We start from the raw sequence: 16771 nt of genomic DNA, 5'->3' as shown, positions 1-16771 counted from the left end.
ATCTATTGGATCTTTAAAGATGAAATTGGATCTTTAAAGATGTAATTGAAAGTTGTTAAGATAAAATGTATTTGTGATTTCTTGTAACCAAAAGAGCTTCAACTGTGTATGTTGCAACAAGATACAAATTTTCAATTTAGGTATCTGTGAGAGTCGTCCACTTACCAGGAGAAAAATATGCTGACCAATCTAAGTTTGGAATTTTAACTTCAGGGAAATAAACACCATGTTGCAAAGGTTTGGCAAGACAGGCTTTGAGTTCATCCCTGCCCTTCGTGGCAGAGGGGACTAAATTTTCATGCCTTTTATAGATATTTGCAACAGTGAGCGTCAGTTGCCAGAACGGAGTGGCTTGATCCAGTTGTATCTGAATGGTCTGTAGGGGCTGAGCTCCATAGGATCCAGAATGCCTTCTTCGCCTACAGTGGCTAAGATTTCCTATCTGATGGGCTGTGGTTTGATCCAGAGGCAATTAAAGGTGATGAGAATATATCCAGATAAGAAGTTTTGGGTTCAAGTGTGTTTTTTGAGGCTCGTGTTAATATAGCAGTCCAGATGTAATCTGCTAGGTATTAGAAATATCTCTCCTGTGTTAGGGCTATAGAAAATAATAGCATCCTGAAAGAGCAAATAAACTACCTTTTCCTAATGGAGATCACTGGAAAGCCAAGGTAGCTGCTGCATAAAGCAAATTCCATGTAACACATTCAGGCATCAGTATGCTTTATTAATGGTAGAAACTTTTCTGCCAGGTGAGATATTAGGAGGGATTCTGAGTTACTCTAATCTGGCAGTCATTATAGATTAATGACATTTTCTTCCTCATGCCTTTGTCCATCTGGTCACTTGCAATATTTCAGAATACTTTTCAGAGGATGCTGCAGTCTGTGGATGTTCACGCAGTGAGAGACATAGTAAATTAGACTTACTGTGCATGTCAGTGAGCTATACAGAAAAGATTTGAACCATAGACCAGAAGAGTTTGGAAAGAGTTATTATGATCTGTCAAGTCAATAATTCAAATTTTAGAAAAGCTTTCAGTATAAATTTACAGTTTAGATTCATTTTACAACCTATCAAGCCATTAATCAGGGCTTTGTAAGGTCCCCTAATGCAGTTTTATATAATCTGTATTTTTATGTTTTGACGTGATGGACTGTAACAGCTTAATTAAAATAATATTAAGAGGTTTACTGAATCCTACGTTATCTGAGGACATCCAGAGATAGGCAGTCCATTGAAAATGTACGCTGTTCTATCTTGTTATTACACAGAGAATGGGATATGTCCTGAAGCATCTTGACAGAGACCACATTTCTTGCAACATCGATGCAAATTGGTAGAAATTAATGACAGAACTGATTTCCTTTACTTTGGTGAGTTCTTATACAGTATTCACCTTACCAAAACTTGTACTGAATATTAGCTAATGTGTGTTCACATACAGTCAGGTAAAATGTGCAGCGTTTAACAGAAATATAGTAGAAACAGTGGTCTAGACAAAGTTGTGTGTGAACCGTGGCATAGTCCATGTGTTGGGCTTTATGTTATTGAATAATCTGAATCAAAAGCCAGATGTAAATATACCCCAAGTTGAGATCCACACTGTCCAAAGTAAGATCTATATCCCAATTTTTATTTTATGTAGCAAAAATACTGTGTAAAAATGAAAGATTCTTGGCCATTAAAGAGGTAAGCAGAGAACTGCATGGTTTGCCATGCTCACAGATGCGTGTTGCTGTGAGGATAGTCCTTAAAAAAATGAAGGCTAAAGTACAGCTATAGTACTGGACAAGTGATAAAGGCAGCTTTAGAAGTGCAATTAAAAACCTGCTTTGTTAATTTTTCACCGTAGTAGTTGTCATAACGCCTGTGACTATACCTGAGGCTTCCCAGCTGAACAGATTTGTGATCCGATCTGTCTAAATGTGGTATTGTCAGTTCCCGGAACTATTTGGAAGGATTTTATGTACAGAAAGAAGTCAGGAAAACCCAAGCTGATTCAAGTGATGGCTTTGGCTCCACCAGTGAAAATCTGAATATTGTTGTGGTTGGCATGACTGTCATTTGGATTCTGGCCCAACCCTGGCCTCACTTGCTTTCTGTGCTTCTCACATTTACTACTGATGTATACAATCAGACTGTACTTAAGCAGTCCCACTTATTTCAAGACATACCTTTTTCAGGTTTTGTGGTGTAAAACTATCCTTCACCAGACAGACAGGCAGTAGAGCTGTCTCCTTCCCTACCACATAGTGCTAATTTAGGATCATGTTTAGATTTGAAGTTTGAATATTTCATCAAGCTTCATTCTGTGCTGCGCCTTAAAAATCACTCTCTAAGTGTTATTTGTTGTGGTATCTTTTCTGGTTTACCACTCTGATATGTTTTGCCTTGCTTATTTGTTCCACCTATGCTCTAATCTACTGTGAGATGATGTTTCTTAAAAAAATTTCCCCCCCGCCTTTTTTTTCTCTTCATCAATCTCTCTATTTTGTGATCAGTAACAAAATATTACGAGGCATCAAAGATCATTTCTTCCCTGATACTAAGACACAGTAGCAACAAGCATGGAGGATGAATTATCTTAAAATGAAAAATCCCTTTACCGCTCAGGAGAAGGCTAGTTGCTTCAATCATTTGTGAAACCTGTGTGCTGACTGCTACATTCTTAGACATTGTCTGGCATACAGTGCCACCAATGACAAATAGCAGTGTTGTTATAGAAATTTTTATAGTATGTGGAAAAGCACTGTTTAAAGAGATGGATTTAGAAACAGATTTGTTGGTGTAATAGCTAGACTATCTCCAGCACTGTCAACAGAGATGCAATGGCTCTGCAGGAACTGTACCCACCAAAGGCACTAAGGCCTTTGCGGAGTGATCTTAATTCTGAGAATGCTGGATCTCATTGTTGACTCATGGTGACATCATTGCAACTAAAGTGGAAATAATAACATTTTAGAGGAGGTGAAGCAGCCAGCTATGTCGCCCACCTCTGAGAAAGAGAAGATGGAGCCATAGAATTGTTGCCTACCCAACCTCATCAATCCTCTACTTGTTCTTATCCATCCCAGATCACTCTTTCTGCCTGCATCAGAAAAGAGAAATCAAATTGTCAGTGTAATTCAGGCTAGCTAAAGGTGAGGCCTTCCTGGGCAGCTCAAAAGTGAACAAGAGCTTGATCTTTAGAAAGTAAGCTTACATGGCTGATGCAGTCCCCATCTTGGTGGTAGGTACAATGGAAGGAGCCTTGCTTGGATACGTAGAGTGCGGAATGAGATTATTAATAGCTATTTAAATAACATGCTCAGAAAACTGATCACATTAGATTTAGGATTTGACAAGGAGAGATTACTTTGGCACTTACAACGAGATTTTTTAAGCCATGCGGGACTAAAGGAAACTTCATTAAACCTCTGTTTTTGTCATCTTGCTTATATTTGTCAATGGTGATTATAGCCCTTAACTGTTGCTGCTCTATTTACCACCGGATGCAAATTATCAGCAAAGGGGCTGGAGTTGCCCCGTGCTTCTCTGTTAGATCATTTATTAAGAAATGTAAAAGCTTTCCAAAACGGTCAAAACTATCTGCTCCTTTGATACATGCTTCACCTAGATATCAGGAATAGGTGAAGTGCTTACCATTGTCTGGGTTCCTGGTTTGTAATGTTTGTCCAATTGCCTTTTTAATCCGAGGTTTTGAAACTCAATACAAATGCAGGCAGCTCAGCCTGTCTAGAGTTACAATGAGGATTGTTTTAAAGGCGCACCTGGAAACCAAGATAAAATAAGCCTGTATAACTAGCAGCTCAGGGACAAAGTACTATTATGGCAAAGTTTTACTTTAAAAAAACTCTGGTAATGACCATTGCATTCATAATCAATAAGTCCTTATTTTGTGGTTTGGTCATAGAAAAAGCTAATTATACTCAATATAAAAAACATATTTGCAGGACTCAACAAAGCTCGTTTTTATAATTCTTGTGGACAGCAGCTGCAGGCTATCAGCCTGGACCCTTGATGAATGGTTTTGACATTTCCTACAGACACCCCTCACAAAAAAAGCTTTTTATTTATTCTCAAATGTTGAATTCTGCATTATTGATCAGGTGCCATTCAGTAAAGGCTGCTACTTGGTAGAAGAATTACACAGTCCCTAAGCTACTCACAACATAATGAATTATTCTGTTGACGAACAGCAACGTTAAAGGAATGTTAAGGTTGCATGGTTAAGCACTCAAAAGTCAGGAAGTGGCAGCTGAGGTTGAAGATGATGGGAATTTTTCCTGAATTGAGACTGCAGAACTACAGCTGAGGGCATGTTCAAAGACTACTAACAAGCACTGGATATTCGTTCTAGGGCAAATGGTTAGTTACCTGGTCTATTCACAAACACTGCCGTTATTTATTGCAGAGTTTAACAAGGCAGCAAGCAATGGATGAAATCATTAGTGCTAGAGGTCACTAGGCAGATGGGCACTTTGTTGGCTATTTCTCATTGCTATGAAGTTGTATTTGTCAAGGAAGAGGGTCAGTAGCAACGTTATGCTGTATACTACAGCTGAGGGTAGAAGTTGTTAGTGGCTCCTTGTGCTGCGAGGCAAGTTTCATTTGTCAAAGTACTGTTTCCATTTAGATCTCACTTGGGGCTCCTGTTTAGTTCTCTTTCTTTTTTGTTTGTGCACCTCTGATTTGGTGTAAGTTTGGTCCTCTTATTTAGCTTAGTTATGTTCAGTGCAAAAAACACAGGAAAGCATTACAGTCCTGAGATCTTGATTCTGTGATCAGACAGACTAGGATCAGTGCTAAGTGTACTGTATCATCTATGCCTGCATACCTGGATTTCTTCCCATGGGAACACAAGATGCAGTGGAGATGAACTACACCGTACCTGGAGTCAGATGCGTGCCCAGGAACCAATGCCAGAGTACAATACAGAGATCATTTGCACTGGCAGCGTAAACTTAGCTAATATGTCTTTGGATTTTTTCAAGTAAGAACAACCTTGTACCACCAGAGGCTGTGTTTGCCGATCTCCAGCTTTTAGGAACAAATTTGCTCAGACATGTGACTTCCTTGGATTTATTTTCCTTCACGGGCAAGAGTCAGGTTGTAGTGCCTTCTAGAGGCTACTCAAAATTCCAACACAATGTTCACTACTGGTCAGAAAGCAATTGAATATTATGACTGGTGAAGGCATTAAAAAAAAAAAAAGTCTGAGTTGGCTCATTGGAGCCTGTGGCACTCTGCTGATAATATAAGTTCCCCCCAGTTTACATCTTGGTAGGATGCACGTGGCACGTGAGCCATGCAGGTATTGGGAAAGCACAGCTCAGAAGGGACCAGTAGGATGCCAGTGCAGCCCACCGCAGTGAGAGCCTCACAGGGCGGGCTGTTGAGTGATTGTTGGAGATGGGCTATTATGGAGTTATGTAGACCTTTAGGTTCATCTTGTATGGTCTTGTCTCCTATTCTCTTGTCCCAGGCACAATAAATAATCCTGTTTGTTCCAGAGGCATGCAGAATCAAGTCCACCATAAAAACCTGTTCCATGAATTTCTGTTAAGACTCAACAAATGAATTTTTAGTTAGAGATAATATGTATCATTACAAATGGATCTCATTAATTTGAAGTGACTCACTGCTTGGGCTCTGTAGCTGTTGTGCCTCCCTGTATCACTGCCAAAGATAGAAGCTTTCAGGTAGTATTAAATAAGATACAACGTGAAAGAAAAAGTAAAATTAATATCATGTTTATGCTCTTGTAAACGTTATAGCCTACACTTACAGGATAAGAAAGAGAAGTAGAGTTCAGGTAGCCTGTTCAGGTAAAGCAAGCCTTTCCTGGGATCTTAGAAGATTCATTTATTCTTATGCTTTATTTCTGCAGTTGAAAAGTGAGCATAATTGTAAGTGTGCCTTAATCCTGACAGAAGCCTTTGCTAAGCCCTGTAGGATCTTCAGGTGAATGGTTCACTAACAATATAAATCATATCATTGCTTGGATCCAGTTTTTATAATTTCCTCCTTTTTCAAGTTTCATTTTGTTGGTGGTTGTTCCTAACTAAAGTCAGATTCTCACTTCATATACTTGCAGGTAAATAGGGAATTATTGCTGAATTCCATGATATTATAGTGTATTAAATTTCTTACTAAGGCATCTAGCCCTAATCCTTGAAGTTTCTGCTGGTTTATGCAACATATGGCACTGGAGGCTGGTTATACTCCCCTTCTGGACACCCAAGCACTTATTAGATATCTCACTTATGTTGCCTAATACGATAATTGTACCTCCTTTCATTTATATAGACTCTAGCAATGAAGCCCCTTGCTTTCTTTGGGATTCTTTTCCTCCCCATGAATTCCCAAATCTTTTTCCTAGTCAGTAGCATGAATCATCCCTTTTATTTACTGGCTGTCATTACCAACTGCTACTCCAAAGCTTTACACATCTTTTTCTACACTTATCTGCATTAAACTGCAATTTGTCACTTCTGGCTTGGCTTAAATAATGTAAATCCTTCTTATCTGATTGCATTGCTACTCATTATTTATGGTGCTATGCCATACACTGTGATGTGCAGACTGGGGAATCTTCTTATGTATGCAGTGATGGAGATCATCTTTATAAATAATAGAAAAGCTTACAATTGTGATTATACATCTTTTGTGCAATACCTGTATATTCTTTGTTTCTCCAGCACTGAAAAGACATCTCAAAGACATGCGTTAAGGAAACTTTGTCTTTTTTCTGCATTCTTTCCATATAAATTCTTGTTTCCTTAGACAAAAAAAACTGAGAGCCTTGTTCATCTGGGAATTCCTGTTCTTCTGAGAACACATAATGCAAAGTCCTAGGTGCCACCCTTTCTCTAATTAGGGATGACTTGCGTGCTTAAACTTACTGAGCCACATCCGAGGCACCTTTCTCACAGCTTCACAAAAAGGGAAACCAGGGCTCTTACAAGTAATATAGCGGGCACAATTGTCAATGCGTGTGCTTGTGATATTGCTGCTGTTGATATTGCTGCTTTCTATCAATACCAGTCCTTGTGGCAGCCAAGAGAGTACAGCCATGTTTTGCTGGTAGGGCAGGTTTCTAAGAGGAAACTGTAATGTGTGAAGCAAAGTTCTCTTCAGTCCTTCTGCACTGCAGCAGGATATGAGCACAGCCTATGAGAAGGAGCCAAGTGGCTCCCTCCTCTCCTGCAGGCTGATGGCAACCCTGTGTAGGCAGCAAGAACAACATCAGCCTTGTCATCAATCACGAGGGAAGTTCCTTTAGGGAGTCTTGCCTCAATGGTGCTGCAAATGTGTTTGATGGGTTTGGCTGATCTGTCTGTAGGATCTGTACATATCAAGCCAGGCTGGAATAGAACAGAGCAACATATGGGACATCCTTGCTTGTGAGGCCACTACTGCACCACCTGAGTTTCTTTTATTTAACTTCAAGAATGGAAGACGTGGCTAAGCTGTGCAACGTTCTGTGGCTGGATCTATGTTATGGTTTAAGCGTGCTAGGCAGCTCAGCCTCACAGAGCCGCTCACTCCCTCCCTCCCAGTGGGATGTGCAAGAGAATCTTAAGGGTAAAAGTGAAAACTCATGGGTTGTGATAAAGACAGCTTACTAGAAAGAGCAAAAGCTGCATGCACAAGCAAAGCAAAATAAGGAATTTGCTGTTTCCCATCAGCAGGCAGTTAGTTAGTTATCTCCAGGAAAGCCAGGCTACATCACGTGTAATAGTTACTTGGGAAGACAAATGCCAGAACTCTGAACATCCCCCGCTTCCTCCTTTCCCCAGCTTTTATGGCTGAGCACAATGCCATATGGTATGGGCCATCCCTTTGGTCAGTTGGGGTCAGCTGAAGCACCATAGAAACTACTAAGAAGAAAATTAACTATCCCAGCTAAAACCAGTACAGACTATTAAGTAAACTAAACAGCAGCAGCATATGTTCCTGGGCACTGGCTCTCAATCATCTGTACTCCTGCGTTGTTAACAAGGTCCCTGGCATGGTGTTGGGCCACTAGACTGCTCTCTCAAACAACTCCAGGCATGGTTTTTACATTAGCATGGGCAAAGGACCATCCTGGCTGACCACTGGGTATTAGCCACACCATAGGAGAGAATGAAAATTACAGGGAAGGATGCTGTCCATTTTCTGCCAGGGAAAGTTTTTCGCCTTGTTTAATTTACTATATAGACATTTTCTATCTAAAGACCGTTTTGAAAAAGGTCTATTAAGTAGAAAAAAGGAAGGGGGGTGTGTGGAACCCTCAGCTCTAAAATGTCACTAAAGTGAAGCAAAATATCTGTTTCTTCTTGAAAGGTAGAGATCTGATGCCAAGGAAATTAGGAGATCTTGAAATTCATGACAGCCAATTGTACTTTCTACTCAGTGCAGAAAAATACTTATAGAGTGAGAGAAGCAGAACAAACTTTTGCAATAGTGTGTTAGAGGCTTAAAGCATTTGATGACTGTACCAGTAAGTGTGTGCTTACATATCTGCAAATCCACTGCAGGGAAGACAAGATTTGCCAGCTGATCCCGTGTTGTTCATGCTGGGATTGTTGAAGGCTGTTTTGGTTTGTGCTGTTCTTATAAAAATGCCATAAACAGTGATGTTTAAAGATATTCTTAAAAAAAAAAAAAGTTGAAATTTCATCCCCACACATGAGCTGAGTTAGGCTGTTGTTGGCCCCGTCGTAGATGCAGGTACACTTCTGTGGATCCGTGTGGAGGTATGTGGGGAGTGTCAGAAGCTGGGAAAAATCCTCCTCCTACTTGAGGCAACATGCAGACTGCTCCAGCTATGCAGGTCTGAAATGCAGATGTCCTTTGAAGAGATCAGAAGAAGCAAAAGAAAAATGGGGAACACACAGTCTGTTTGTTACTTGGGGGACAGCTTAGGGAGAGTGTTTCCATAATTGGATGACCCTCAAGGTTTTTAGTGGTTGTTTTTTTGGTTTGGTTTTTTTTAAAGAGCAGAGGAAAGTTGCAGTTCTCTATGTTAATCCAGTAAATGCTGAAGTAGCAAAGTGACAGCTGAGTGGCTGGGCTGATGTACATGCTGGTTTCAGACAGTGTCTATGCTCAGCACTGTCTTTTGACCATACCAAATTACAGTGACAAAACTCAAAGCTAATGCTGACACAAACAAGACAAGAGGTCACTGCCCTGTGACCTGAGCATATTTCACACTAGATTTTACTGATTCATTAATAAAGTTATATTGTACAATTGAAAAAGGTTACAATAAGGGCAAGTTTTTCAAATAATATGGTTGGTGTCTGAGTACAGTACACTTACACTACTTCTCATTATTGATACAAGTGCAAATTAGTTTAATTGCTGTATAGGAAGGGGGTGATGAGCCAGTAAAATTTTAGTAATTACACAGGAAAGAAATAGAGGGACTGTTGTAAAAAAGAGGAGACCTGCAAACCCTAATGATATTGCTTATTCAATTGTTTTCACTGCTTTTCCAAAGCAGCAGTAGCAGTAACAGCCGTTTCCACAAAGAACAAGAGTGATCAGGCCTGAGTGTTTTCTAATTTGTGCTAAAGTGAATCACTGAAGCCTACAAGAGTTTCTTCACGAAAATAGAAAGAGAGGAAAATGAGGCCTGTTTACGCATGCTTCCTGACCAGCTTATACTGGCATAATTTACCTGAGTTTGGGGTTTTTTTCCCAAACATGACCAGGAGACTTCCATTAAAGCAATGTCCACTCATACAATTCTGTATTTGTCTCATTCTGGCTCAGTCTGTTTACCTTGACCTAGATTTCATGTTAGCATGATCAGTTGATTGTCTCATGATCTGTAAGAAAGATCCTTTAAAATCCTGAACAGACTGTTTCCATATTCTCTGGGTGCTATAGAAAGGCTTCTGACTTTATATCCATTGTGCAAAAGCATGTATGTGCATAAGTGTTTGGGATGTCACAGATTTTCTTGTGATGTTGTGTTTTGTGGCTGGCTACAGCAAAAATTCATGCCTGCCACCATTATTTACAACCGTAACAATGAGAAATTACAAACCTCACTCTTCATTAACCTCCAATAAGGCTGTTCCTGCAGCCAGTGATTGCCATTACATTGATGGAGTGCTAATACAGCTCAATAGCACTGGCTGGTCTGTCTTGCCCGTGACTGCATGGCAGCTCCTGCCTCCCACCACTACCCAGCACACATCTGGCAGAAGCTGCTCAAATGATTGATGAGAAAAGCAGCTCATAAAGGCAAGCACAGTGCCCAAAGCAACAGCTGTCTAGCCCTGTCTTTGCAGTAATTAGATAAATGAAGCCCCCAAAAAATCTTACAGGCAAGAGTAGAAGGAAGTGATAATATCCCCAGTGTCAATCTCCAATCATTTGTGTTGCCTCGTTCCAGCCACTGTTGGTAGCTAGTTGTGTTTGATGCAGATTTGACACAGTTTACCTCTCCCACCTTCTGTGCTCTTTTCACTGCCCACCCTCGAGACAGACCCCTGCAGGCACAGGAGACATGGGAGTGTCAATGGCTGGGGCTGGTCCCTGTTTTCTTTTTTTTCCGATGGCACCAGTTGTTCTTTGCAGAGTGTGCTGAACATTTGTCCTTCTCCACAGAGAAAGAACATAACAAAAGAACCATGCTAGGTCACAAATTGAATTTAGCTGGGGAAAATCCTGCAATTAGCAAATTCTTCCTCTTCAAGAAATAGTTGATGGGTATCTAGGGATGCACTAGATAAAAAAGGAGAAGGCAAGGGAACATGGTTCAGGCAGTTGAAATTGTAATAGAGCTGATTAAAGGCTCTGTGTTTATTTTTACAGTACAGAAGCATAGCAATATTACAGCAATTCCACTATATCTTCCCCTCATGCTACTGAATGGTACCTGTGAAGGAACTCTTTAATTGTGATTTAGAGATAAATTTATGAATAATGTGTATGATTAAATTTTTATACATATTCAGAAAACATATGCATTTTAAAAGTAGTGTATATAATTTAAATGTGCACACACGTGTATATATATATGCATAAAATAAATACATAGACAAAAATACAAAGAAACCCTGTTGAGGAACCCTAAACAAGGCAGCTTTGATTCTGCTTTCATTTGTGGCATTGTACATCAGGAGTAATATTGTGGAACTCAATGACTGCAGAACATATTCAAGAACAGAACAAATCTTTGTAGGCAGGAACTGAAATCCAGAGAAGTAAATGGGGGTCCTGTTGGATTGAACAGTTGTCAAGTGAAGTCCTGTGAACTCACAGGATATTTAAAAATATTTCTAGCATAAACAGAGTCAAGAGGTGAAGTTATATCCTAGAAAATGCACAGTAATGATGCAGAGCAAGTGACCTTTCCTTTTATACTCTCACTCCAGTCTTAAACTAGGGTAATTCTTACTGGGTTCAGCCAGATTTGGGTGAGTGTAAAATTACATCAAAATTAGTCCCAGGTTGTTTGTTTTACCAACAGCACATGTCTCAAGAGACTGCTTTCATGTTTCCCCATAGAAACAGTCAGAGGTGCGTCTAAGGCCGGGCGCTGCCAAGACCTGATCACCAGGATTCGAATAAGAATTTCTGGCTGGCTGATTGGTCCCATTAATCACAAGTGGTATCTCTTAAACCCTTCAATTACAAGAGATTAGTGGGAAACTGTAGCATTGGACTAAAGGGGTAATAACACATAGGAAGTGAAGCAGAAAACCTGCTTTCTTCTTTTTAAGGAGAAGTTCAATTTAGAGTTTATTTAAATATAAATTGCAAGTATTAAGAGTTCTTAAACTTCACTGTTCAGTTAGTTTCAAATTAACCATACTGTATTTCTGCCTTCCCCAGAGCAGCACTATGATCTTCAGCCTGTCTGTTCCTTAAATTGAACTGAAGTCTTTTAAGTCCATTAAATTCCTGTGCTATCCCCAAAGCTGGCTGAGTTATGTTTGCTCATCCTCGCGCTGCCTCCCCCATGGTGTGGATTGTGGGGGCCAGCACAGACTCAGCCTTCCCCTGCTACCCCCAGCTATAAATCGCATGAAGGACTGTGAAACAGCAGAGCAGGAGGCCGTGGCCTCCCATGGTTTCTAATGCTGTAACTTAGTTGATTTACTCTTGTCATAACCACTATTGGGAAATGCTTTGCATGAATCCTTGGGTTTAGGTTACATGCGTAATAATGTTTAATAATGGAGTGCCTACCTAATGGCAACTGCCAGTCCTTTGAGGCCTCGTAATGACTGAACGTATCAGTGTGCCTTGCTGCAACTTGGCCCGTTGTACAGGTGGGGGGTGTGAAACAGAGATTGCATCACTAGTTGACAGTCATACTGAATCTGAGGAACAGCCGTTAGGAGGGATTCAAGCCTCCCAATCTCAGCCAGATTCCCTGACCACAACCCTGTCTGTCTCCTCAGAAGATACATCTAGCTCAGATGTTTTAAAATCTGTTGTGGTCTGCCTAGCTTATTGTGCCACAGTTATCTATGCAGTTCTGAATACCAATATGTGTTTCTCAGGACTGAAGTTTGCCTGTATCTTGCCTACTTTTTGGGTTTTTGCTGTAGTCACAGCTCCTATGGCATATAGTGGACATGTATTTTGCACAGCCAGGATCTAATTTTCTTCTCAATTAATATAATAAATCAGGAGTAATCTGAAAGAGTTATGCTGGTGTGAAACTGGCCTGGAAGAATACTCTAGGGTCTACAAATTACCAGATGAGTTCAAATAATCTATTGTTACTACTTGTGTTCAGTGTGCATCACACTCACGCACCCATCTTTATTTTTGCTAGTGTGTGATTTTTGCTGGAGACTGTCACACAGACTTGTGTGTGCTACTGAATTTGGGCCAGGGACTGTGCTGCCCAGGAAAAGCATTTTTATCATGCTTACAGCAGAAAGAATAACTTTAGACAGCCTACAATGTAGGCACTTAGGTAATCATTTGAGATGCCTGTGGTGGTACAGAGAAAGCAAGACGCATTTGTGGAGTGCAACTCACCTTATCTGGAAGGCAGGTCTATAAAACAGACCATGTGAATTAAGTGCTAGAAGTGACTGTTTCTATTGTCTACAAAGGGGTCAGATGACTGGCTTAGGTGGGGACAGCTCCTGCAGGCTGGTCTAAATGGAGGTGAGAGGAATTGCCCATAAGCTGTGCCAAAGTGCACAGACATCTTCATGCCAGCTGCAAACAAACTGACTTCAGAGTAAGAAGTGGTCCAGCTATCAGGATACCCATATGTAATCAATATGATATTCCTCTGCCCTGGCACACACGAACACGGTCTTTTCCAATCTAAACGATTCTATGATTCTACTTAGATGCAGCGCTTAGAGTCATGGTTTAGTGGTGGTCTTAGTAGTGTCTCAGTGATCTTATCCGTCTTTTCCAACCTAAGTGATTCTATGATTCTTTGAACCATTAAGTCTCAAAACAAAAATCCCCAATGCACAGGAAATACAAAGGTTCAGGGCAATAGCAGTATTTTTCTTAAGAAATGTTTATATTTGTCTGAGTCGAGGAGCCAAATGGTCAGAAAATATGTGCTGTTAGGTAACTCCTGGGATTTCTGAGTAAAGCTCAGTTTTTTTATAGTGGTTCATTCAGTTTATCTGATGCTAGTAAATTTTTAGGTTTTCAGTTAAATTGGTCTTTTACCTCAGGGAAAGAGAAACCGTGTTCCTCAGCTTCTATCTCTATAGCTGTTGGAAGTTAGGAGGATTTGCGGTATTACTTCAGTAAGAAGTGACAGGTATTAATCTGATTTTGTGTGAACAAGTTTAAATAAGGACCCAAGCCAGTGATATTATACTATAACAAAACTGGTGTAACTGAAGTTAGAACTGAATGCCCATACAGTTTGAGGCCAGAAAGAACAATTTGACTGCCTGTATATGAAGGGTTGGCAAATTTCACTCACTATCCAGTCTCCAAAACCCAAAGAAACTTAGCCCTAGGGCTAACTTTCCTTTGCACACAAGGATCAAGGATCTGGAGGACATGGATTCATAGCAGCCAAAAATACATGCAAACTTATAGGGAAACGATTTCCTAAAGCAGAGCAAGTATTTTATTTAATTTAAAGTAGTTGAAGAATAGCATTTATTTTGGTTTCCAGCAGATCAGTCTAATGCTCTTGATACTGGCATCTGTTTAAAAATGTCGGATGCAGTAGAACAAACCAAAGGCATCCAAAATGGAAAACAGGAAAAAGACCAAGACTGATACTGCTCTTGCTACTCAAGGATTCCCAGTGTTGTGCTCCCTTCCCTTCCCTGCTAACTTGATTAGCGTCTCCCTTCTGAGATGGCAAGAGACATAGATCTGGAATAAACATTCAAACCTTGCCTGGTTCATGTGGACTGACTAGGGGTGTGGATGCCTTTATCCTCAGTAGAAATCAGCTCTGCTTAGGGTTGGGTTTAGAAGAATGCCTTTGGCAAAATATTGGAAGTTTTTTTCAGTTAGAGGTTAGGTTTCACAAGCAGCTGAGCTGAGCAGTTGAGAAGAGAACCCATTCACACTCAAGTGGTATTTTTCCTCTTTCCCTTAACTAAATGTGTAAAACTGAAATCCTGTGCACAGATTTGTGACCATTTTGCCATCTAATGACATCTTGTTTTCCCAGGTTAAAATACGTGGAGTCAAATTACCACTTTGTCACGTGTTGAGGCTGGGCTGGCCACTAACGGATGACAAACACTCTCTATTAATGCCTCTCCCCTCCCAAAAGGGAAAAGGAGAGAGAACAAGGGAGAGAGACTTTATGGTTAGGAAAAGAAAACTAAAACGGCTTTAATGAAACAATAACAATAAAATAAAAGATAATAATAAGAATAAGGAAATAAGGAAATATATACAATATGTACAAATAGATACAAAACCAATACCAAACCCAACTCCCCCCACCCACCCTGATGACGATACGTCACCACTGACACTTCAGGGCTGGCACTGGGGCAGTCCCAGGCTGGACTCGGCAGCAGACAGGGACGGGATGCAGGAGCTGGACTCAGGCACTGGATTCAGGGGTGCACGGATCGGGATCGACAACAGAAGAACAGATGTTGGCCATTGAAGAAGAGAGAGAGATCCCTTAGCTTCATACTGAATATGACGTGTATGGGATGGAATACTCTTTTGGTCAGGTTTGGGTCGCCTGTCTGGTTCGCTCCTCCCTGCAGGTGTGACCTTTTTCGTGCTTGCGACCCTTTTCACTCCCGGCACCCCAACATGGGGTACAAGATTTAGCAGTGACCTTGGTTGCTATAAGAGCAAGTATGAGCAAGGGCCTCTCTGCACACCATTCCTTAGTACTAACTATAAACATCAGGCCTTATCACTGCTAGAAACAGTCACTGTCTGGAAAAACATGCTGTTGATTTCAGAAAGTGCCGTTACTTAGAAGAGACTTAGCTGAAATGTTAAAGCACTAAAATAGAATTAGTTCTGGCTTAGCCCAACCCAGGACACAATTTGACTCACAGACATTTGGAGAAGCCATCACAAAAATACTGAATAATCCCAATTAATCTCTGATCTCATTCCATTGTATTCAAAGGAGTTGTGTCAAAAATTAATTTTCCCAGATTTTACCTCTCAAAGCAGCTGAATTATTTTCAGCCAGCATGAAATTAGATCCACATACTAAGAGCACCAGTTTCAGTGAGGCCGACAAGGACTGCAGCCTTGTCTAACTTTTAGGCCTACAAACTCATCCCAGCGTGCATCTGTCATTCCAACAGCAGATATGCTCCCACCCTGTGCTGAGGTGACCCTTTGTCATTTGCATGCCAACTGTAGGTGGATTTGATACAAGTGACATATAATTAAGGAGCTTTAAGGTAAGAGTTCTGGTTGGTGTGAAAGTCAGTCTGCTCTAGGACAAAGTATGTGCGGGTGTGGCTAGAGCTGGCAGAGAGGTGTTGTTTGCCCTGTAAAGTTCAGGAAATCATGTGTCTGCAGGTGATGAATTTATGAGGAGAGCAAAGTCAGATCGATTGTGATCAGTTTTACTTACATCTGAACTGGTTACCAACTGGTCTGAGGATGCAGTATAACCTCATTAGATCCATGAAGATGTATTTTTATTTTAGGAATAACACCTTATTATGTAGCCATTTAATGAGTTGTGAGCTAACATGTTTTAACAAATCTTTTATCACTTATTACATTCCACTCCCTTAATGATAATTTCAAAATCTGACCATTAAAACAAGGCTCTTTTCACAACTCTTTGATGGTGATACATAGAACTAAGCACTTCATCTTTTTGCATTTGGATTAGAATCAGAAAGGTGTAAATTACAGATCTGGCTTTTATGTGCTTTTATTGATCAGACTGCTTCATAGAAACCACAGTGGTTCTGATAGCTTAGCAGTCTAGATTACCTTTCAGCTTTCTTAATTGGGCCGCTGGTGTATAGTTAATTTTCAATTTATATTGAGAGGAAGACAAGGATATGTAATACCTCATCATTGTACTTGAGTAACATCGACAGTAAAACACCATGATGTACCTCATAATTCTAAATAACAAGTTTCTCGTTGAAGTAGATGGAGATGAGCTCTGGCTTTACTCACTGTGTATTTTAGGCCAAATTCTGCCTATAATAATTCTTGTGTCTTCACTGACTTCCACTGAGACACTAGCTACAGCGAGCTATGATTTGGCTGAGTGTAGTCGGAAAGTTCATTCAACATACCAGTCTAGAACATCCAACAGACTAATCAAATGCAATCGTTTTTTTGTGTGTTTGTTGAC

General features: G+C 40.4%; 1 protein-coding gene across 1 annotated transcript in view; it reads left to right on the top strand.

The window, feature by feature from the left end:
* Positions 1 to 16771, top strand: part of KIF26B (kinesin family member 26B) — a 302324-nt gene that overhangs the window by 221968 nt on the left and 63585 nt on the right. The window lies entirely within an intron of this gene.

This window comes from Leptosomus discolor, chromosome 2 (genome assembly GCF_034619465.1).
Source record: "Leptosomus discolor isolate bLepDis1 chromosome 2, bLepDis1.hap2, whole genome shotgun sequence".
In the NCBI taxonomy this organism is placed as follows: domain Eukaryota; kingdom Metazoa; phylum Chordata; class Aves; order Leptosomiformes; family Leptosomidae; genus Leptosomus; species Leptosomus discolor.
Note: the sequence above shows the minus strand (reverse complement) of the source record. Positions and strands in the feature narration are given on the sequence as shown.